Source organism: Crassostrea angulata, chromosome 4 (genome assembly GCF_025612915.1).
Source record: "Crassostrea angulata isolate pt1a10 chromosome 4, ASM2561291v2, whole genome shotgun sequence".
NCBI lineage: Eukaryota > Metazoa > Mollusca > Bivalvia > Ostreida > Ostreidae > Magallana > Magallana angulata.
The window spans coordinates 34,460,133-34,483,227 of NC_069114.1; the positions used below are offsets into that span (position 1 = coordinate 34,460,133).

At 33.4% G+C, this 23,095-nt stretch overlaps 1 pseudogene; it reads right to left on the minus strand.

Moving 5' to 3' along the window:
- Positions 1-666: 666 nt before the first annotated feature.
- Positions 667-12,800, minus strand: LOC128180743 (uncharacterized; annotated as a pseudogene).
- Positions 12,801-23,095: the final 10,295 nt, after the last annotated feature.

Here is a 23,095-nt window from a genome sequence, read left to right on the forward strand (position 1 = left end):
AGACTTTCAGAAAGAATTTGTTTTTTAAATTATTTATTATGGATACAACGTTACTGAAAAAAACTAAAACTTGCATTTTTTGAGGTGATTGTCATTTGGTCATTAATTTGAACCGTCATCTTCACTTTTCATTCAGACAAATTTCTATGAAAATTTATGATACCATAATCTTTTTTTTTTCATAGATGATTTGACTAAAAGTTAAATCATGATGAGTCAAATATGAGAATTCATTAATTAATATGAAAAATAAATCTCTCTCTCTCTCTCTCTCTGTCTCTCTCTCTCTCTCTCTCTTACTAGTATGTTTTAGTCAAACTGTGTGTATTTCTCTTTGAAGTACATGTATTTGACTTGTCACCATTTTATAAAAATAAATTGTAGACTTATTTATTATGTATCGATAAGTCGGACGATGTACATCAAGCAAAAAATCAAGTAATACCTTCTTATGGGTATTAATTATGGAAAAGGGTAATGAAAGTATATTCCATGCAAGTATTAATGATTTTGTGATTTTCGTAACATCTCTTTATATGATATAATGAATCAATGGTAAAAAGGGGGTAATTATTTCACTTTTATTCAGGAGTTTAAAACATATCGTGGTTTCAAACGTGTTTTTGCTTTAGAATAAAAATAAAATCGTATTATAAAGTATAAGAATTTTCTTGAATTTAAATATTTTATTATATCTGCAATTTTTTTCGGCAGCAAAATTTGATGATATACATACAGAACTCTCCCTGTGCATAATGCGCTGAGCACTTTAAAAGTGTGTATGATTCACGTATGCTGTGCATTTATATATGTAAGCCAAAAAAAAAAAGAAAAGTATTAAGTTGTATGTATGATTCACGTATGCAGTGCATTTATATATGTAAGCCAAAAAAAGAGAAAAATATTATAATTAAGTTATGAAATATTTAATGGTACACATTATCACTTAATGATCATGAAACATAATCAAGTCCCATTAAGTATAATTGCAAGATTTTATATATTTTCTATTTTTTACCAAGAGAACCAAATCCAGCATTTGCTGCATTTGGGTCAAAGCTTCCACCAAATCCCCCTGAGGCTCCGCCTGAACTAGAGGACCCTCCCATTGCTGCATTAGGATCGAAGCTCCCACCAAACCCCCCACTAGCTGCTCCTCCTGAACTAGAGCTTCCCCCTGTTGCACTTGAACCAAAGCCACTGCCTCCAAATCCGCCTGATGAAGGATCTCCTCCCGAAGAACTACTGCCTCCAAACCCTCCGGAAGAACTGGAACCAAAGCCACTACCTCCGAACCCTCCAGATGAATCTCCGCCTGAAGAACTTCCAAATCCGCTTCCTCCAAACCCTCCAGACGAACTTCCGCCAGTAAAACTTGAACCAAAGCCACTACCTCCAAATCCACCTGATGAACTTCCTCCAGACGAGGAACCAAATCCACTTCCTCCGAATCCTCCAGACGAACTGCCGCCTGTGGAACTGGATCCAAACCCACTTCCACCAAACCCACCAGATGCGGGATCTCCTCCTGAAGAACTTCCTCCAGACGAGGAACCAAAGCCGCTTCCTCCAAACCCTCCAGACGAACTTCCGCCTGTGGAACTAGATCCAAATCCGCTACCTCCGAATCCTCCAGACGAACTTCCACCTGTGGAACTGGAACCAAACCCGCTACCTCCGAATCCTCCAGACGAACTTCCACCAGTAGAACTGGAGCTAAACCCACTCCCTCCAAATCCACCTGATGAAGAGTCACCTCCTGTAGAGCTTCCAAATCCGCTTCCCCCGAATCCACCTGATGAACTTCCTCCAGACGAGGAACCAAATCCACTTCCTCCAAAACCTCCAGATGAACTGCCGCCAGTAGAACTGGAGCCAAACCCACTCCCTCCAAATCCACCTGATGAAGAGTCACCTCCTGTAGAGCTTCCAAATCCGCTTCCCCCGAATCCACCTGATGAACTTCCTCCAGACGAGGAACCAAATCCACTTCCTCCAAAACCTCCAGATGAACTGACGCCAGTAGAACTGGAGCCAAACCCACTCCCTCCAAATCCACCTGATGAAGAGTCACCTCCTGAAGAGCTTCCAAATCCGCTTCCACCAAATCCACCAGATGAACTTCCGCTACCAGAACTTGACCCAAATCCGCTTCCTCCAAAACCGCCAGTCGAGCTTCCACCAGAGGATGATCCTCCAGATCCAAAACCACTTCCTCCAAATCCTCCAGTTGAACTGCTACCGGAACTTCCTCCAGCTAACTGTCCAAATCCACTTGCTGCATTTGGATCAAAGCTTCCTCCGAATCCACCAGATGAAGACGATCCACTTGTTCCGGTCGATCCAGATCCACTTGATGCCGCTGCTGATCCACTGCTTCCGCTTGAACCGAATGCTAAGGCATTTGGATCAAAACCTAAAATATATGCAATTTTATCGAGTTTAATATTTACCTTTACCACATGCAGCTCAATACATTCAATTTGATTTGATATAACGTTGGGATTACGTTGGGACTAAACTCATATTATACACAGCCCAGTTGCTCTCAGCAGTCCATCGATGCTTGAAATGTTACACACCCCTTGAGAGCTTCTCAGCCCAAAAGCTTTTGCGGGAGCAATATTTTTTAGAATATCCCATCGATGGAGCTTTTAAATTATCTGCACATTATATATACATGCAATAGCATTCTAGTATGTAAAAAAAAGTTACGATAAATGTATACATACTTATCTATTGCACGATTATTGCTAAAGGTTACAAATTGTTGAGATTAAATCTGTACAATCTTTTAAATACCTATTATATGTATGTTCTTCGATTCCATTACTTCATATATATCATATTATTCGATCCGATTTCAATTTATTCCACTTTTTTAAAGATGCATGCAGTAGCATTTAAATAATCTTAAAGCGAAGTGTCCATGCTCTTAGTTCTCTCAAACAAAATATAAAACTCATTATGTCGTAAACTGTTATTTTTTTTCATACATTGTATCAATCAAACAAGAAAACAGACAATTCATTTTAAAGAATCTAGAATAGTACTACACGGAAGAAACCTAAAAACACTATAATTTCAAAATTATAATTTGTACATTTAATTAATTTTTTTAATCGCATTGACTTTTAAAGATAATGCAATATAACGAAAAAGACGAGATAGAAAAAACCCAACAATTTTTATTCAATTTGCTAAATAATTTTCATAAAAACCCATTCCAGATCATGTTAAGCTAGGTACATGTACATACTTTGACTGTTAATGAGGGAAGGAATCCCAAAAAGGAGGAAAATTCCGGCGACCGTCATGTCCGCTGATTTTGTCCTTATCAAAAGTGGTCAACTGGAAGGTCAGACGGACAGTACTTTATCTATTACCGGTGACCCCTACAACCTCTTATAATAATTGAACTTGAAACTTGATTGCTAGCTTATCTCATATAAAAGCTTGATACTCATTGCCAGTAGAGTGAACATAGTTTATAAACGTGACTTATAATGAATAACGACTCAACTATATGATCGCTTTTGATCGTAATTTAGATCTTAATTCAAGAAACTGCTTCAAAACCGAAAATAAGATGTAAAAACGGGTAAAGATTTTGTTCAAAAGTTTGCGGTTCATTGTATTAAATGCTGCAGAAACAACGAGTTGAAAATATATTGTCAACGTCTTTTATATAGTCTGCGTGCTTAGTGTTGTACAATAGGACAATGTTGGTGAATTTGACGTTTTTTCTATAGTTCATTGGATATTTTATTAAGATATGAATCTCATATTAATAGACTTTTAAATACTGACGATGGTTTGATAGTTGCAAAAAAATTAAGTAATTGCAAACAATGGGAATACATATTTTTCCGACACACACATATTCATATTTTATTCACATACTAGTATCCTTGCTTGGTATTTTGGTCTAACGTATAATATGCTAAATGGAAATGAGTTCCTTTTGAGCCAAATTCCAGGAGGAGGTAAGGAAATAACTGGATAACCGCTGTGTGGCTTTTGCAGTCTCTGTCTTTAAATCGAAACCCCATGTGAGCTCTATGTCAAATTTAAATCCCTTCACTGGCATTGTACTTGGAAAAACTATCTCGAGAAACGAAAATAACTATTTACTCAGTGTCCTGTCCATTTATTTGACTTCCGAGACCTAACCTCTGGTCCAAGGAAGCATATTATTTGATATGAAGGATACTTGTATTTTAGGACATTTAATTTGCATTAGTCCGGTCACTCTTGTCAATGTGACCGTCATCGATAATGCGAGCATGAAGCGGAAATGTTATTTTTTTTTTAAATACGATTTCTAAAAACCTAGTAAGTTAAACCGCTTAAGGATTACGTTTACTCAGGGGCGAAAAAAAATCCACTAATAGGAACGAAAAACTACTTATTGCACGTTGAAACCCCACTATTGTTGTGCTATTTTTCACTTTCAAATAACTAGGTCAATGACCTACTTTTTCTGCTAATGACCTCTGAATGTGCCAAAATTTGTCCACCATTTTCAAGGTTTTCTTTATTTTGTAATTATTAGAAATAATAAAACAATTTGTAGTTTGGGAAATGATAAAATTCGAATAGCTTTACTAATTTTATATTTGACTGAATCGTTTTAAGCTCATATTTCAAGTTTGATTTAGTCCGAATTTCCTCTATCAATTTCCAAAATTGCACCCATTTTTGATCGAGTTTTACAAAAAACAGACTAATAGTTTTTTACAATAAACTGACTACTAGGAGCTCCAAACCATTGATTGCCTAAAACTGTGTTTGTTGTCTGTATTATGTTGACATTAATATTATATAAGGTCAATGATCAAAATTTCGAGATATTTTATCTTGAATCGATTTTATGTATTTTAAAGATTTTTCCAATCGCGTGCCAGCCAGTGATATAAATTTATAGACGAGTAAATACAACCATAAAATATGTAAAATGACATAAAAAAAACATATAGAAACTTAACTTTTGCAATTACATTGCAACAGAAAGTTTTTAAGAGAAAAAAAGAATTTGAAAAAATTAGTCCGAATTTCCTCTGTTTTAATATTAATCTACTTTTGTCGGAGTATATCTTTCTCAAATAAACAAATCATGGATATCAGTATCAATATTTGTTAATAACGTTGTTATTTTGTGGTTTTAAAACAACATTGAACTTCAGATATTGAACTTTGTAAAAATATTGTTTGAACTCTCAAACCCGGAGTAAACGTTATCCTAAAAAGCACACTCTTAAGCAATAATTCAATGCCATTTGATATATATAATGAACAACGAACAGTCAAAGCGAAACAAGCATTATTTGTTTCCTTTTCATTTCTTTAATTAAAATTAATTGCTTCGTAGAAGTTAATTCACTTAACCTTATATAAATGAGCCTAGACTATACATAGTGAGAAACAATCAAACTCTATCGCAAACAAACAACAAACATTCGATGCATTTGCAAGACATTATGGGTAAATTAATTGCAATAATAATATGAAATTGTATTTCATTATAACATGCGTATTGTTTTATTTATCTATGACAAATACACTAGGAAATCTAACTGACCTTGCTTTAATTCATTCAAACACAATTTTGTCCAACTGGCTTTAATAAGACCAACATCACAATCCATCTTGCAGTTGGCCGAGCTTGGATATAAGAGAATTCCTTTCTGAATGCGATCCATTCTTAGGGTAACATACAAGTACCATTTCCTATGTTGAGCAATATTGTTTGTCAGTAGCAAGGTAGCTGGGATCACACCCTTCCTTTTGGTCCTTGTCTGGCAGAAGTCTTTCTATCACGTTTGGAATATCTTCCATCACCATCTCTTTTTCTTCTGACTCTTTACGATACACAATGATCTCCTCGGTATCCTTCTTTTGACTTCCAGAACGCTTACCGGCACCAGATCCCCAAGCAAAGAGAGATCCCAGTAGAATTAGGATACCTGTAATTCATCAACATTTAAATTTAAGGATTGCATGGCCTTTCTATATAACTTAACAGAATATAATATAGAAACATATTTTGCAACTTCTTCTTGCTACCGGGATAGTGGTATTGATATTATCATATCATCTGATGTTGATCAGTAAATTCTGTGCATTTAGTTTGTCATTTAATGATATATCAGTTATCATATTGTTTGATAATAACAATAAAGTAACATTAAACTGGACTTTTCTTTTATTTATATACATGTATTGTCAAGTCACCAAAGTATCTGTGTTGTCCATTTGTTAAAAACTATCGTTCATTCTGCTTTTATACTGGTATCAAATTACTTAGCGTGTTACATCAAGATCGACACGTTACGTTTTTGTTACTGCTTTATTGTTGATTGCTGTGTATTCAACCCAGTTCCATTATCGTTAGAGATTAAGCTAATAACCACCTATTAATGTTTACTCATACCAAATTACTTCTTATTTACAGCATGCAATTGTCCGATAACAAATTCTAAGAACAATTTTGTACATTAACAGTGTGGTATCGAGTAAATAAACTCTCACTATATGAAAACCCTATTCTCCCTTGTCATTGCCAAATACATGTATAAGCAATGCACATATAATTATGACATCGAACTTACCAGCTATTGAAATCGCTTGACCGTACGTTCCTCCATTGTTCACTATAAACCCTGGAAGAAGAGAATAATCAACGTGCTATTGCAAAACATAATAATTTAGAGTTAGTCGGATCATTCAGCAACATATATATAAATGTACCTCCAAGCAAAGGTCCAATGAAGCACCCTATACCCGTAAAGAGCATAACAAAGCCATACACGGTGGCCAAATTGCTTACACCTGCCAGAATGATGCAAATAGAATTCAGGAGGGAATAGCAGCACCCTGAATAACAACCAAGCGTCACCATATAAAATACCTGACCACCGAATATGTGTCCATAGAATGGAAACAGTGCAGTGGTCAAACCAGTTAAACTGAAAGTACCTCCATACAACACAAATTCATCGATATTGCTGGAATTGGCGGCCGATCCTACTAGGATTCGAGAAATACAGTTACAAATCCCACATATAGAGAGAAGTAAGGCCGCATCTAGGTGACTAAATCCGACAGAAATCACGTAACTAGCGAAATGAAGGTATATCAAATATATTCCAATGTTACAGAGAAACATCGACAAGTATACAAAAACGAGCTCTTTCCGATAAAATCTTCCGCAGGATTTTCCAAAATTCTGTAATTTATGAAACAAGCCTTCTCTTCTCTGGTCTTTGTCGATCGTTGAAAATTGTGTTTTGATTTTTCTTTCTAACTCTAATCTTGAAGGAAAAAACATAGCACCGAAGACACAATACTGCAGTGTCAAGCCGCTACAAGTTAACCAGAGACCAAAATATCCGTAGGAATCACTGACGGTTTGCAGTATAGGGGCTAGAGTAAACGCTCCAATTCCAACTCCTGATACTGCTACTCCACTCGCAAAGTTTCTTTTTTCCTCAAAGTTGTATCCGATAGCAACAAAAGATGATGTGTAGCAGAGCCCACTTCCAAATCCTGTTAACAATAGAAAATGTAGTTGCAAACTGATTTTCAATAACCCTGTTACAATAGAAAATGTAGTTGCAAACTGATTTTCAATAACTTTACTTTTCATAAACAAATATAAGGAGTGAGTTTGATTCTTTCATTTTTTGGTTATTACACATCAACCTTATCAATATGTTACAAAAGAGCATTTGGAATATTTTAAACGATTCATAAATAGCAATACTTTAACCATCCCTCGTTATTTTTATATTTTGTCTTAATCCACCTTTTTACAATGATATTGAATTTGCCAATATTTCCTAGTAACCTGTCACGACACCCGTTTTGACAAAAACAGTAGCACATGTTATTTAGCTAATTATATTGGACGTTATTTTCAACAACCATTGCTTACCGCCAAAAACTCCCAAAGAAAAGATAACTCCCGTTATATTTGGCATAAAGGCAGTCAGGACATGACTTATAGACACAGTAAGTCCACCGGTGATCATACACACGCGACAACTCCATCTGTTGACGATCAAACTTGCCAGTGGGCCTGAAATTTTTTTTATTTATTTAGTATTTTTATTCATTTAGATAATGCATGTCATTGTAAATTCCTTCTTTTTGCAAAACATTTTTTACAGTGTACAATGAACCGTGAAATCATACTTTTCGGATCTGAGCCAATATTTCAAGATCTTTGGGCTATCCCTTCCCTTGGCGTTATTATATCAACGTTAACACATGTACTCATATGCGAGAATACATATATAGAAACAGTAGAATGCATACATGTAGCGTGTAGTGCATTGCAAGATGAATGTCATTATCTACTACAATTAACGAAGTACATGTATGACGACACTCTTCATCAAAAACTTTACAATTTGAAAATTATTAATATACTGATATTATTTTAAACATCATTTTCTTTCATTCACATTGATTTATCAAAATAACCCATACCCCCTTGGTTTGAGACAATTTTCATTTAAAATATGAATAAAAGATAAAACATTATATTTGATGGAAAATAGCTCAGATAAACTAAATCTAATGGTAGCATTCCAGCACTACATTTATAAACTTTTGTGCTTTTTAAAATGAATAACGTTTACTGTCTATACTCCCTTCAAAGAGGAAAAATATACAGTTACCAGATAGTGAAAACAGGCCTAGGAAAATGGAGAGTGCCCATGAGGTTTTAAACACGTCTTCCCGGAAGTGTTCCAATAGAGACAACTGTAGGAGACCGACAGCTGTGAGGAAGAAACCGTGGATAAAGTGGGCTCCGAAAGACGCAACAAGCACCGCCCATGACCACCCGAGGTCTGGTTTGGTGGCGAAACCCCTTGACATTGGATGTTCCTTCGGATATTATTCTATATATCCAATAAAGCTTGGATACCAAACTCTGCAATCAAAACAAGTAAAGTATATCCAAATTGAAAGGTACGGATTAGTCAGTTTATTCCCTGCCTTGGGCCGAGAAGACCTTTAAAAACGTGTAGCCTTGATATGAAGTTATATATAAAAAAAAAGAATTTTGTGTTTTTAAAGAACGAGTAAAACCAAACAACCAATGGCTAATACTGCCTTAAAACATTGTAATTTTTTCATTAAATCGAAAAAATTCTCACCGACATGTGAAAGAAAAAAATTCATTCTTTTAAAATTTGAAATTTAAGCTGTGTGATTTCATATTTGTTGTCCCCGACAGAAGAAATAATATTGCAAAGATATCCATAATTCCCTTTGATGTGTATCTAACGACCGTGAAGTATAAGTGTGGGTAAGGGCTGAATGAGAACTGTCCATATATTAGTGTAATGGATTGTCACAAATATGCCAGGACTAAAATTGACACCATCAACTATTTTCCTTTTTATCGCTTCATTCACATACTTTACAGTTTTATTCAGAAATATGACTTCCAATTATGGTTAAATGGATGTGTGTGATGCTTCGACGAATGCAAACAGGATGAAAATGTCTAGCAAATGAAAACCAAATAAAAACAACTTAGCAAGGATGAATGAATGGTTTTTTTGTGCATTATACATATTTAAGCTGCTGTTATTTAAATGAAATGTTTTCTGCTGTAACCTAGTGAGGCATTCCTTTTTATATGTACGCATACTATACACGATTTAAAAAGAATAAGCAGCATTTTGGAAAAAAAAAGAAAAGAAAAGAATGAATGCCTTATAAATATGACCCATGGTGTGTTCATCAAGTTGTCTGAAATTTATTCATTCATATGTCAATACATCTAAACAACCCAACCAATGAACATTCATCTCAACAGCCAAAGTTTACATGTACATTAAATCAAAAGAAGAAATTATTACAGACATATTTTCATTGTTACATGAATTTGTCAAACCAGACGTTATTCTTAAAATAATTTCATATACATGTAAAGCAGAAAAATTTCACAATAAACATTAAAACTGTGAATTTTTAACGTATAAACTTGACGCAATGAGACATTTATGGGTGTTTTTATCCATCGAAGACTAGAGGGTTTAATAATTTCGTTCGTAGACTTGCCCTCACAGTAAAGTTAATTCCCTCATTGGTATTACTTAAAGCAACCACAACAGCGCGGCTTATCCTTTCATTTGAATAAACCATTATGTTACGTGACGATCATTCTTTTATATAAGGTATACCTGTATTGCTTGAGTTACTGTATACGTTAACGGCACAGGTATGAAATCAATTCTTTAGTTATAGTTTATGTTACCACGAAAATAAACATTGACAATAAATTTGAATCCGGAATTTTTTTTAATTTAGACTTTAAATAATCTTTGTTAATCATCATTATAGCACCTTGTCGGCCATTTTATATACTGTTAGTTATGTTCCTATGTTATCTACATGTAAAGCCAAGAACACTGCACTAAGTTTTTTTTTTATGTAAAGCATAGAGAAAACGAAACAGCTATTTGGAAGTCCGTGGTGTTTTGCTTTGAATTTATATTTCGTTTTATGGAGTTTAGAGATGGTTCACGGTTTGTTATTATTTGTATTTATTCACTATTATGTTAGACTTTCCGTTTAGCCGGAAACTGGTTTAGAAAAAGTTATAAAATATTTTAAGATATTTATCACTTTAATCTTTATTACATTTGAATGGCGTTATATGAATAAAACAAAGTTTTAGACTTGATACATGTAAGATAAAGCGGATGCAATATAACCCACTGATGCAACGTGACGTCATGGTGTTACGTAATGGTTTGATCTGCAATGGTTTGTTGGTTAGACTGAGATATATCTTGGAGGACATTTATGTACATCTAGGGCTAAGAGTAAAGCTTAACATAATACACGTAAGGAAAATTGGATAAAAATCTCATGATGATGCATATATAATTAGTCTGGTATAAAATATTTCAAGCTACACAAGGGATATACCATCGTGTTTCTATGATAAATATAACAATTGTTAAATGTATATGCTACATGAAATATAGAAATAAAAATATTTGGATTGAACTTTTCAATTATAGATTTTACTTTTCGAATTGCATGCATAATGTTATGTAATTTGCGTCAAAAAGAGCTTGATAACACGTCTTTGTTCATTATATTTAGTGAAAGGTATGCAAATACACTTTACGTTGGTGACAATAAGTCTTCACAATGGTAAACATCAGTTCTACTTTTCGATATTTTGATTGTATCAACATACATCGAACTAAAAAGAAAGAACAAATTTATATTTATCTTCGATTTCGGCATTGCTTGTGTTACAACTAGAGCCTTTTTGTTTGTTTCCTCAAAGAACGGGAAAAGAATATATGACGACATTCCCATGTTTGAATTACAAATTATGGACGAATGCGAATTTTTTATATATATAAACCCAATATCAAGAAATGGGGAGAAAATATTCCTTTAAATCTAATCCGGATAACTGCACACTTATATCATAAAGCAGTACACGGCGGGTTGTTACAATATTCTTTGTTTGAAGTCTTTTATTGCACTAAATGTTTAGCAAGACTTTGCGCAGCCAACTGAGAAGGGACTTCTTGTTATAAGTGTCAATGATTAAAAAACCACCGTGCATGGTTTTATGGGATGTTAAAAAATGGTCTTTAATTTATTTACGAACAATAAGTAATTATTCCAAAAATGTACATTTTTGACTTTTGATCGGGTTCGGTTGATCATGCGGAAAATATCAAATTAAGTGACAGCATGTATACAGTAACTTTTATACGCAATGATAAGAATTTTTCTTTATACTAGTATACTCAAGAACAACATTCGGAAGTACACAGCATAAACGTCTACTTATTTATTATTTTTGGGGGAAGGAAGCAATTAAAACAACGAAGAAAGCGCTTTACTTTAATCATATAATGATCTGAGCATTGTTTTGTGTTGAACACTTCTAAATTCTGCTCTGCAGTTATTAGTTTTACTTTCAAAGTATAATTTGTTTAATTTACAATATAAAATTTCAAAATTAAATTAAAGAATATAAAATATATTTTTAAAAAGGGTATGTACCAGCTTAGCCGTGTAGATTCATGTACAAACAAGGAAATATTTTACACTGTAGATGACTTCAAAGGAAGTAAGAAATAATTGTGAATGAAAATGTTGAGGTATATCCATTTATTTTTATATAAAAAACACCTTTTTGCATGCTTGAATTGCGATTCGTTTTATCTGACTTCACATGGCAGGCGTTAGCCTGCATATTGAATGAACAAGGGCATCAATTTTAAGAAGATTTAAATTTAAGCGACTTGCATCCATTTTTAAAGTTAATGATATTGTTATGTCTTTGTCAAACTAATGCATCAGCTTTAAATCCGTCTCTCATATTTTCAAAAAAATATCTGCAAATTGTCATATATTAAATACATTGTATTCCCGATACCGTTACATTATATAGCATTTCTCTAAGCGTATGCATCAGTTTTAGGATAACCGTTAACATAAAATTACCTTGTGTAATGATAGGATATCCGTAATCAACAACGCACACCCCTTCAATCTGCAGAACACGGCAGTGTACCATTATACTAATTTTTTTTTTACAATAGACAAAGACGCTTAAATTGCGACGGAACAACTGAATCACAATCCGGTTTTTGTCTCGACGTAGATTTAAGGATCTTAATTTCCATGTTAACTAAAATTAACAAGAGTCGAATTTCCGGTATATGTGTAAATGTTATAAACTAGTCTTCACAATTAGTCCGTTGACCGTTTTCAACCTGCCACAGAAACAGATCGCATCATAACAAACAAAACAAAAACATCGGTGTATGGAGGGCAGTTGGTACCATTAGATTTTTGCTTGATGAGCTTGGTCTCCACAACAGAGTAACAGGTAATAATTGTCGACTATACGAAAATGCTTTCTTTGGTGATTCATTCGGGATATGTTATTGCAGAAAAATTACATCACCCCCGTTAGCGGGTTATGTAAATTTTTCCTGCAATGATCGCTACCTTCATAACCCGCATGAATCATCAAAGAAATCATTTCATTATTCAGCCTATATTTACATCTTTCTTTTAACTAATTAATAACTTAAGTATTAAAAATAAGTAAAATTCACTATATTACTGTTTATGTACATAAACATTTCTTGTCAGTTTCAGTCGCTGTAGATTTCGACTAATCGATAAACGGGGCTCTATAGAGCTATGAATTTACTATAAGTTTCCGTAAGAAATAGAGAGAATAATAGATCGAGAGGTTAAGCAGATCAACGGATACGCGTACTTGTACGTGTAGGTTACAAGTTAAAACTACGCGTACCAGTTCACATTACTTTTCTTGTTTAGCAGTTGTAACGTGTACCTTTACGTGTAGATATTTCAAGGTAATTCTAGATATCCTCTCCTACTAAGCTGAGAATTTTAGTCACAGTCGAAAATTGAAAATTCTGCATGTGTTAATTTTATTAGACGTCATTGTTTATATATGTATATATTTTTTTTTTATCACAGATTAGTAAAATAACAGAACCATTGCATGTTTTGGAGTGAGAGATACGTGCATAAAAGTTCAATAACAAATAAATTTTTAATGAAAATTAATGTTTGTTGATACCAATATTCGCATTAAATATTCAGGCTTAAGAAAAATAAACATATTTGTTAAAATAAATAGCCAACAGGGAAACAGAAGCTACAAGTTTGACCTTACGGGTACTTTGCCATTTACACGTATGTTCATTCGGGTACATACGTGTAGAAATTCGTCATTACACAAACTAATGACGTAATGCACATATTGTCCTTTCTACACGTACACGTACGCGTACACGTTGGTTTGCTAAACCTCTCTAATATATATAATATCAAATTTTAATGAAAAACTATGTTAATTGATATCAGTACTCGCATTAAATATTCAGGCTTAAAAAAATACAATGTAAACATTTTAAAAAAATAAATAGCCAACAGGGAAACAGACCTACAAGCTCGACCTAAAAGGTGCTTTGCAATTTACATGTATGTTCATTCGGGTACATACGTGTAGAAATTCGTCATTACACAAACTGATGACGTAGTGCACATATTTTCCTTTCTACACGTACACGTTCGCGTACACGTTGTTTGCTAATCCTCTCTAAAAGCAAGCGAAGTGAGCTCTAAGAACCAGTGCGCGCGGGAAAAGAACGAGCTAAACATGCAGATTCATCAAGAATATACGTCCCATAATGCTCTCTAATGTTTTCTCCCGTAGTGTTTGCCAAAAATGGCTAACATTCAACGCGTTATTTACGGTGCCTTGAGGTTTGAATACTGCACAAGCTTTGTTGAGACCCAAAACATTTTTTACATGTTTCCATTCCTTCGTATTGAGTTGAGAATCTTGATTTTAACGTACGACGTCACAGTGATATCATGCTATAATTCCCGCGATAAATTTTGGTGTGAATCAATTTGAAATATCTGTAATGTACGAAAGCCGAGAAGGATCATTCGAGATTCGAGATTCAAAATACGAGATTCGAAATACGAGATTCGAGATTCGAAATTCGAGATTCAATATCTAAATTAACCAATCAAATCATGGATCTGAAACCTGTATCCTAGCAACATCAAACTGTTCTAAATAAAGATCATTCGTACATGCTCTTTCCTGCAAATAAATGTCTTAATAGCTCTTATGTAATGGTTATAAAATGGTTAAATTAACATTAATGAATTAACCCCACACAATATAAACAATTAAATGAGTGATAACACTGTTGGCTTTGCGAATCTATGTGATTTTGTTTGTCCTGTATGTATTTTCCCCCCGAACCATTTTAACCCGTAGTGTATTCGTCCCAACTGTGTAAAAATCGGCTTGCTAAAAAAGATCTGTTTGATCTAAATAATTAAAACTGAGTGTGGTTTTAGCTATAAAACGAAATTCAATGAAATAATCGACATGTCAAAATATAGGTTATGATAAAGTTTTAAACTATAGGAGATATAATGATTTACAACCTCAACGACAACAATCCAGATAGGAATAGTGTATTGTAGGGTATCAATGTCATTGTCGATATGAGAGAGAGAGAGAGAGAGAGAGAGAGAGAGAGAGAGAGAGAGAGAGAGAGAGAGAGAGAGAGAGAGAGAGAGTTTTGTAGTGTCATATTCAATTTTGATTTAGAATTTGAAATTGTTTGATTTGATATAAGCATATACAGACAGTTAAGCCACTCAAAGGAGAAAAGAGAGGAGGTAGCTAGGATAGGGCAGACCAACTAGCAAGCTTTAATTTGAACGGTGTGATTGTGAACGGTGTGATTGTGATTTACATCGACTCTCTCTCTCTCTCTCTCTCTCTCTCTCTCTCTCTCTCTCTCATCACCTAGCATTTTCTTTTCCGTGGAGGGGTTTGGGGTAATTGTGATTTCTTACATTAGCTACCAAAAATGATTAAAAAAAAACCATGGAATTTTCTTTAAATTGTGTGCGGATGTTGTACTCAATAATCTGTTTTCAATATATAAATTTCGGGGGGGGGGGGGGGGGGGGGGGGCTACATAGTCCTAATTTAATTTGTCAGTTATTCTGTCCCCACTTCGTTCTCTCTTCGTTTTCCAGGCTTTTTTTTTATTTGGCTCGGCAAAATATATCCGTACTTAATTAAATTTGACTCTTATAATCGGATTTAATGTTCCAATTAATAAATATAGGGTAGGAAAGAGTAGACGGGACTTTTTTGCGCATATCCTACTGTACCATTCATTCAACACAGGTATTAGCACTAATCGAGTTCGACTTTCATTTTTTTATCCACTGGTTTGAAAGCTATTAATTTTTGAAATATTTCGAATTTATGGCCTGATTATATATAAATTAGAGCTGCGCTGGTGCATCTATTTACCCAAATGAACCAAAATATAACTAAATGAATCTAAAAAATTTGACAAAATTAGTTTTAAACGACTGATTTTTCAATTCTAATCGGGTATGTCCTTTAGAAAAATCTTGAACCACACACATGTTTAGCAAATAAAACGACAATTGTTTCATTTTTTATGGGGAGGGGGTGGTGCCGGTAAAAGACATGTATTGTTTGTGGCAGTTGGGCTATACTCTCATTTGTTATAATAGGTATTACTACATATTGATATAAAATGAAAGTTTCCAATTACACTGTACATAGCTTCTATCATGCATTTTGACCCGCGCGATACTTTAAGACAATTTTCAAAGCATTTTATGTAATTCAACCGATCATTTTTGGAGATAAAAAATTCTGGACCCCCGCCTGATACGTCCGCCTCCATGTACATTAGAATTACATGTACGTTGACCATAATATGTAAACATTAACTTAATCGGCTATGTTATGTGACGATAACATTTTTTATCAATGTATTTGCAGGATAGGTAACAAATAACAGCCTATTTGTTGATTTTCGCACTGGTTATTTGAGATAATTTGCCGCCATCCTCTATGCATTCCCCACACCACACACAGTTTCTTTATTTGGTGTTCTGTGTGTATGGCGACAAATTGGTAAATTTGCACTTCTCGCCACCTGTAGCTATCACCCTGATTACATTTTATCTGGCTAAGTGTAATGTAGTAGTATATTACGTACACACATCTTTGCAGTGCTTATTTACATCTTTAGAGAGTTACTTTCATACAAATTAAACTTTTGTATGATTTATATGCAATTATTGTCAATTTTGATGCGTTGAGGGGGGGGGGGGGGGGGTAGGAAACTACAGAGACACTCAACTTGGGTGTGATACATATGCCTGTCTATACCATCTATTCTTTCTTGTTGATATATCAATGAATGAATTATAACAAACTACAACAATAGATTTTAAAAAATTCATGCACAATCAAATTTTTAAAATTTTACTGTTCTCTGCACAAGAAATCGGCAATGTGAACAAATTGGCACTCTATTATCCCTACCTTTAATTGTACAGAATATGTATCCTTCTATATTGAAAACAATGCCAAAAGTAAGACTCATAAGAAGTTGTTTACTCAAGAAAAGGGGAAAAAATTGTATATATTAATAATTCCGTATGATGTGATAATATTTCAATGATTAGTTTATAATCATAGTACTAGTGTATGCCTGTATACATAAAAAACGAAAAGTAATGCTTATATTTATTGGTGAAACCTGGACTGATTATTTATATTTAGATTAAAACGTATTTTAGATACTAATCTTCATGCGCGGAGGAGGTCTATAACGAAGGGGGTCAGGGAGTCTGGACTTTCCTCGGGAAAATTGAAGCTTAATATACATAGTAAAATTATTGAAAATTGGCCTAGGACCCCCCTACCGAAAAAAAACTGGCTCCGCTTATGAAGCTCTCTACCATAACCGCATTTGTACACAAAAAAGGGTGAATAAAGCCGGGGTTTAAACTATTGGTGGTGAAATACCCCAGGGTTCAAACGCATCAGGTGGAAATGCACAAGGGCAAACAAAATCACATAGATCTGCGAAACACACTGCATTATTACTATTCTACTTGAATATTCTGTGTAAAAATAAATACAAACAATTATTTAGTAAGCTAGGGAGAAGTGAACATAGCATTTATTTGTATATAAGAGCATGTACTAATAATCTTTATTTAGAACAGTTTGATGTCGCTAGGATACGTGTTTTCAGATCCTTGATTTGATTGGTTAATTAGATATTGAATCTCGAATTTCGAATCTCGAATCTCGTATTTCGAATCTCGTATTTCGAATCTCGTATCTCGAATGATCCTTCTCGGCTTTCGTAGTAATGCGTGTACTAGCAATTTAAGTATAGGCTGCAATGCCTGCCTCAGATGATGTTTTTAAATTATTTTTTTTGGGGGGGGGGGGAGTTATAGAGAGATTAGATATATATTGGCAGGAGACATACTTAACTGTCATATCGATCCAATTTTAAGCTAATTTTGCATACATGTACAGTAAGTATACGTAGGAAATATATATATAAAAAAGGTCATTTTGAAAAAAAGGTCATGTAGCACCATATATATATATATATATATATATATATATATATATATATATATATATATATATATATATATATCACAAATGGAGAGAAAAGAAATTGGGATTCATTAATTATAATATCAAATATTAATCATTTGCATACATTCTACCATTAGTAATGATTAAGAAGCATAATTATTCATTGAGTTCATTGTCCAGCAAGCTTTTATAAAACAAGGTATACTTTTGCAAAACATGATGAAGATTATGATCTTTTAGCAAGAAAACAAATACTTTGTTGCCTTCAATATGTTGTGGCAACAGCGAATCTTAATTATATACAGCTGTAGCTTTACAAAACATCTTTTATTAAGAGGGAGGGGAGGAATTAATGTGTAAATGTAGATATCAACATAAGTGGGTAAAATTTGAAAAGTTGAAAGTGAACGTTTGTAATATAGAATCTTTTTTGTATTGCATTAATCTGTATTGTAAGTTCATGGTATTGGTTGATTTTCAATGTCTTATTTTATATATTCAGTGCATTCAAACTGGTCACAACTGATCGAAGAACAACATCCTTCTTTATCTTTGATTAGAAATTAGTATTTTGACCAAGCACTTGTGTAGAAAATTAATGCATCATTTTTTAAAACTTGATCACTGTTTGAGTAAAGATAAATAGAAATGTTCATATTGATCAAGCGTATCATCTTAGGTCAATTTTGACATTGGAAGTATGAAATAAGAATTTAAAAATTGGAAACCGGTTCTTGTGTATAAAATGCCAAAGCGTTCCTTTACAATCTCAGTTGCAGTTTCTTCTCATTAAAATTGTTAAATCATATAACTTGTTTCCTTTTAAAGTACGTATGTTTTAAAATTCTAATCATCATAGCTTTAATAAAATTACTTGTTAGTTAACACAACTGAACTGCAATATTTTGTACTTTGAAATGTTATTAATCATCACACAGAGAGAGAGTTGTGTCTGAGGTCGATTTCATATGACATGGGTCCATATAACCACGTATTGACCATACAATGAAGTCCATGATAGTTATATTATGCATGTATGTTTTAGAAATCCTACAAAATGAATAAGAGAGATAGAGAGAGAGAGAGAGAGACCGATCTCGCTGCACAGCTGATTATTTTATTTATTTTGCAGGATTTATGAAACTGAATAAATAAAAATTAATGTCATTTGTTGGTTGTGATTTCACTTGATCCTACCTCTAATTCCTAGAGGTCCGTGTTTGCTCTACTCCTAATTTGTATTTTTCCTTTGGCCTTTTGATTCTGGGCAATGTTCGTTATCAACAGATGATTATCAATTGCGCACGATGTCAGAAAAGGACATATGTCCCGTAATGTACTTTAATCAAATGAAAATGACTTAGATTAGATTATTGACTTATATAATATTAACAATTGTCACTAATTACAAATTATTGTGGTAGACATTTTCTATTTCATATGTAATGAAGAAGATATGATCTTGTTATGGTCATGTTAAAAATAAGTAAACATTTGGGGGTAGAAATTTGCCATTACCCAATATAGTTTTATTTGTGTCCAAATATACACAGAAGGTTGCAACTATATATGCATAAACGATAAAATATTTTCTTAAATACATTATAAGTATAAACAGGGTGTCCATATTCATCAATTATTGCCCATCAAATTTTCAACTGCCTGCTATTTTATCTTTTAAATATCAGTGCATCAGAACAACTCAACGAATGAAAATGAAAACCACACAGCCAAAAGCTATGATATATTTTAAAAAGAAGCAATTCCATACAATCCATACAGTAAAATTCGTCTTTTGTGCACATATATGATGCTTTGAGCTGCTTTGATAATTATACACTGACAGTTTTAATTACCTTCAATACTATCCTAATAAAAGTCATATATTTTAGCTTTAACCTTTCTATATTTTTCTTTATCTTTATTCAGAATTCTTCTCTTAAAGAGGTCGACACACACTAAAATGATTACAATCATCCAGCCCTTTTAAATTACACACAAATGTTTTTGAACTGTTTTTAAAGCAGCCACTTTAGACTGGACTGGATTTTATGTTAATTTGTTTTTTGTTTATTTGTGTTATTTCTTTACATGCTATAGTCATTTCTTTAAAAGTCTATATATATACTCTGCCTATACATAGTTGAAATTTGTGTATACAAAGGTTAACACCAATTATATATTTCGATATTTTGATTTTTTCAACATACATCGAGCTCAAAAGAAAGTGTACTTCAATTTCAGCATTACTTGTGTTTAAACTAGAGCCCTTTTGTATTTTCCCTCATAGAACAGAACCATATTATTTGACGACATTCTTATTCCATATAACTTCAATGTCGAGAAATGGGGAAAAATTGAGTCTGATCCGGACAAGGCAGGCGTGTTATCATGAAGTAGTACACATCGGGTTGTTTCATTTATCTTTCTTTGAAGTCTTTAATTGCATTAAATAAATGTTAAGCAAGACTTGTTGCAGCCATTTGGGAAGAAACCTCTTTTTATAAATGTCAAAGAATACATAAACATGGAACATTCTTTATGGTATGATGAAAATAGCCCTATTTTTTCACGACCTATTAGCAATCAGCCAAAAATGCATATTTCTGACTTCTGTAACCGGGTTCCGTTGATCATGAGATACAAATCACAAATATACTTTGCATTTCTTTGTTTATGTGCAGTGATAAATTCATATAAAACCTTATTTACATGTTCAGCACCAAGGAGCAGCATTTTTTGTGCACAAACCTTTAGATTAAAGCCCATAATATTGACCAATGTTTCATGTTGACACACTTTTAGATTCTGTTTTGAACAATTTTACTATTCACTTTCAAAGTTTAATTTCTTTAATTTACGATGAAAATTTTAAAAAAATTGATAATTAAATTAACAAATAAGATATAATAAAATAATGATTGTTTAAAAGTGCATGTCTCGCGTGTATATTTATATAAAAACAAACAAATATTTTACACTGTAAATCATTTCAAAGGAAGTCATGGATCATTGTGTATAAAATTTCTAAAAGCATATTCAAAGTTTTTGAATGACATTTTTGCATGCTTGAATCGCGATTGATCCTAATTAACTGACTTCACATGACAGGTGTTGATAACTCCATTGTATCACGGTAAGAATTTAAGTTTTAAAGTAATTATCATATATCATATCTAGAAATATTGCGATTATATTTTGAATAAACATGTACTTCAATTAAAAAGATTTTCTGTTATTAGTATCCATCGCTTTGTTTTCAGGAAACCTATCATTCACTGTTATATATTTGAATAAATGAAAACGACGCCATTTTAAATCAATACTTTTGCATTATTTTGCATGTTAATAATAATGTTATGTCTTAAGTTTGTCCGACTAACGCATTTCAATTCCATCTCTCATACTTTAAAAAAATTAAACTACAAATTATCATATATTATTAAATATTTCCAGTACCATTACATCAAATATTTCCCTTGGCGTAAGAATAAGTCTAAATGGTGGCCATTAACATAAATTACCTTGAGTAATGATAGGATATCCGTGATCAATAACACACACCCTTCAATCTGCAGAACACAGCAGTGTACCATTAATATTAAAAAAACCAAAGAAAGTAGCCTGCGACGGAACAACTGAATCAGAGAAAGGCTTTTTCACGATCGTGTTTCTGTGGTCCGATGTGTTCCGAAAACTACAGGAGTCGATATGTCGGTATGTGTGTTGATATTATACACTACAGTAGTATTCACAGTAAGTTCTTCAACCCTTTTAACCTGCCGCAGAAACAAATTGCATCGTCATATAACAAAACAAAACAAAAACCTGCTTGTATGGAGGACAGTTGGTATCACTAGATTTTTTCCGCTATTGATTTTATATTTAGAGAGATCTGTGCTTGAGGAGATTTTGAACACAACAATGATTTCCACGACAGGGTAATGAGTAATGATTGAAGACTGTGCATCAATTATATGAAACAAAAAATTATGGAAATGAAAGGATAGCTCAATTTAAAATCTTCAAAATACAAAAAAAAATGCGGTTTATTAATTATTATGTCAAGTCTTTAATGTGATGCATTAATTTACCCTCGGTGCTGATAAACAAGCATTATTCTCGAGTTCATTGACCCCCCCCCCCTTTCCCCGCATGCTTTTATAAAACTAGGCATAATTTAGCACAAATCATTATAAAGATAGTGATCTTTTTAGCAAGGAAACAAATATTTTGGGAACTTGAAAGGGTGCTGGTAACATTAAACCTAAATAATACAGCTGTGGCTGTAATAACACAAAATTTCGTTATAAGAAAGGAGCAAATAACTAGCAGATGTAAATATTGATTAACGTGTTTGTAATTTGAAAAGTTGAAAGTGAATGAATGTATGTATGTATGTATGTGTGTGTGTGTGTGTGTGTGTGTGTGTGTGTGTGTGTGTGTGTGTGTGTGTGTGTGTGAGAGAGAGAGAGAGAGAGAGAGAGAGAGAGAGAGAGAGAGATTCCCTCCCTGAGCACCTGACCTAACACATGCGCTCCCAACATAATACATCAACAACATACAGAATTAAACAGGGAAAAAATGAGTCACTCTACTCTTACCCAATCAATGATCGACTTGAAAAAATTACACTGTTATCTGACATTGTCAAACCCAATCCTCCACCCCTTTAAACGAAAAAAAGTACATTCTTTTAACTATTCTTCTTAAAAAACACTTTCTAAACTAAATGCATTTTATTCTATAATACCTAATTTTCTAACGGGCGATACAAAAAAAAAAAACCCAACATTTTCCTCTCATTTAAAAATATATGAAACGTGTCCTTTAATTAAATCAAATGCACAAAGCTATCAAATTTTAGATGATATTATCTTAAGCAAGCTCATGTTTGTAATACACAATAATAATGATATCGCAAAACACATAAAGTGTATGCCGATTGAGGACGGTACATAGTTATAATTATATGTTATCAGGGTCCCGCTCTGCGGGCGCCCTATAGTGACCAGTCTTTCCGTCCTTCCAATCTGGTTCAAACTTTACTCACAGAGTGCCTATATT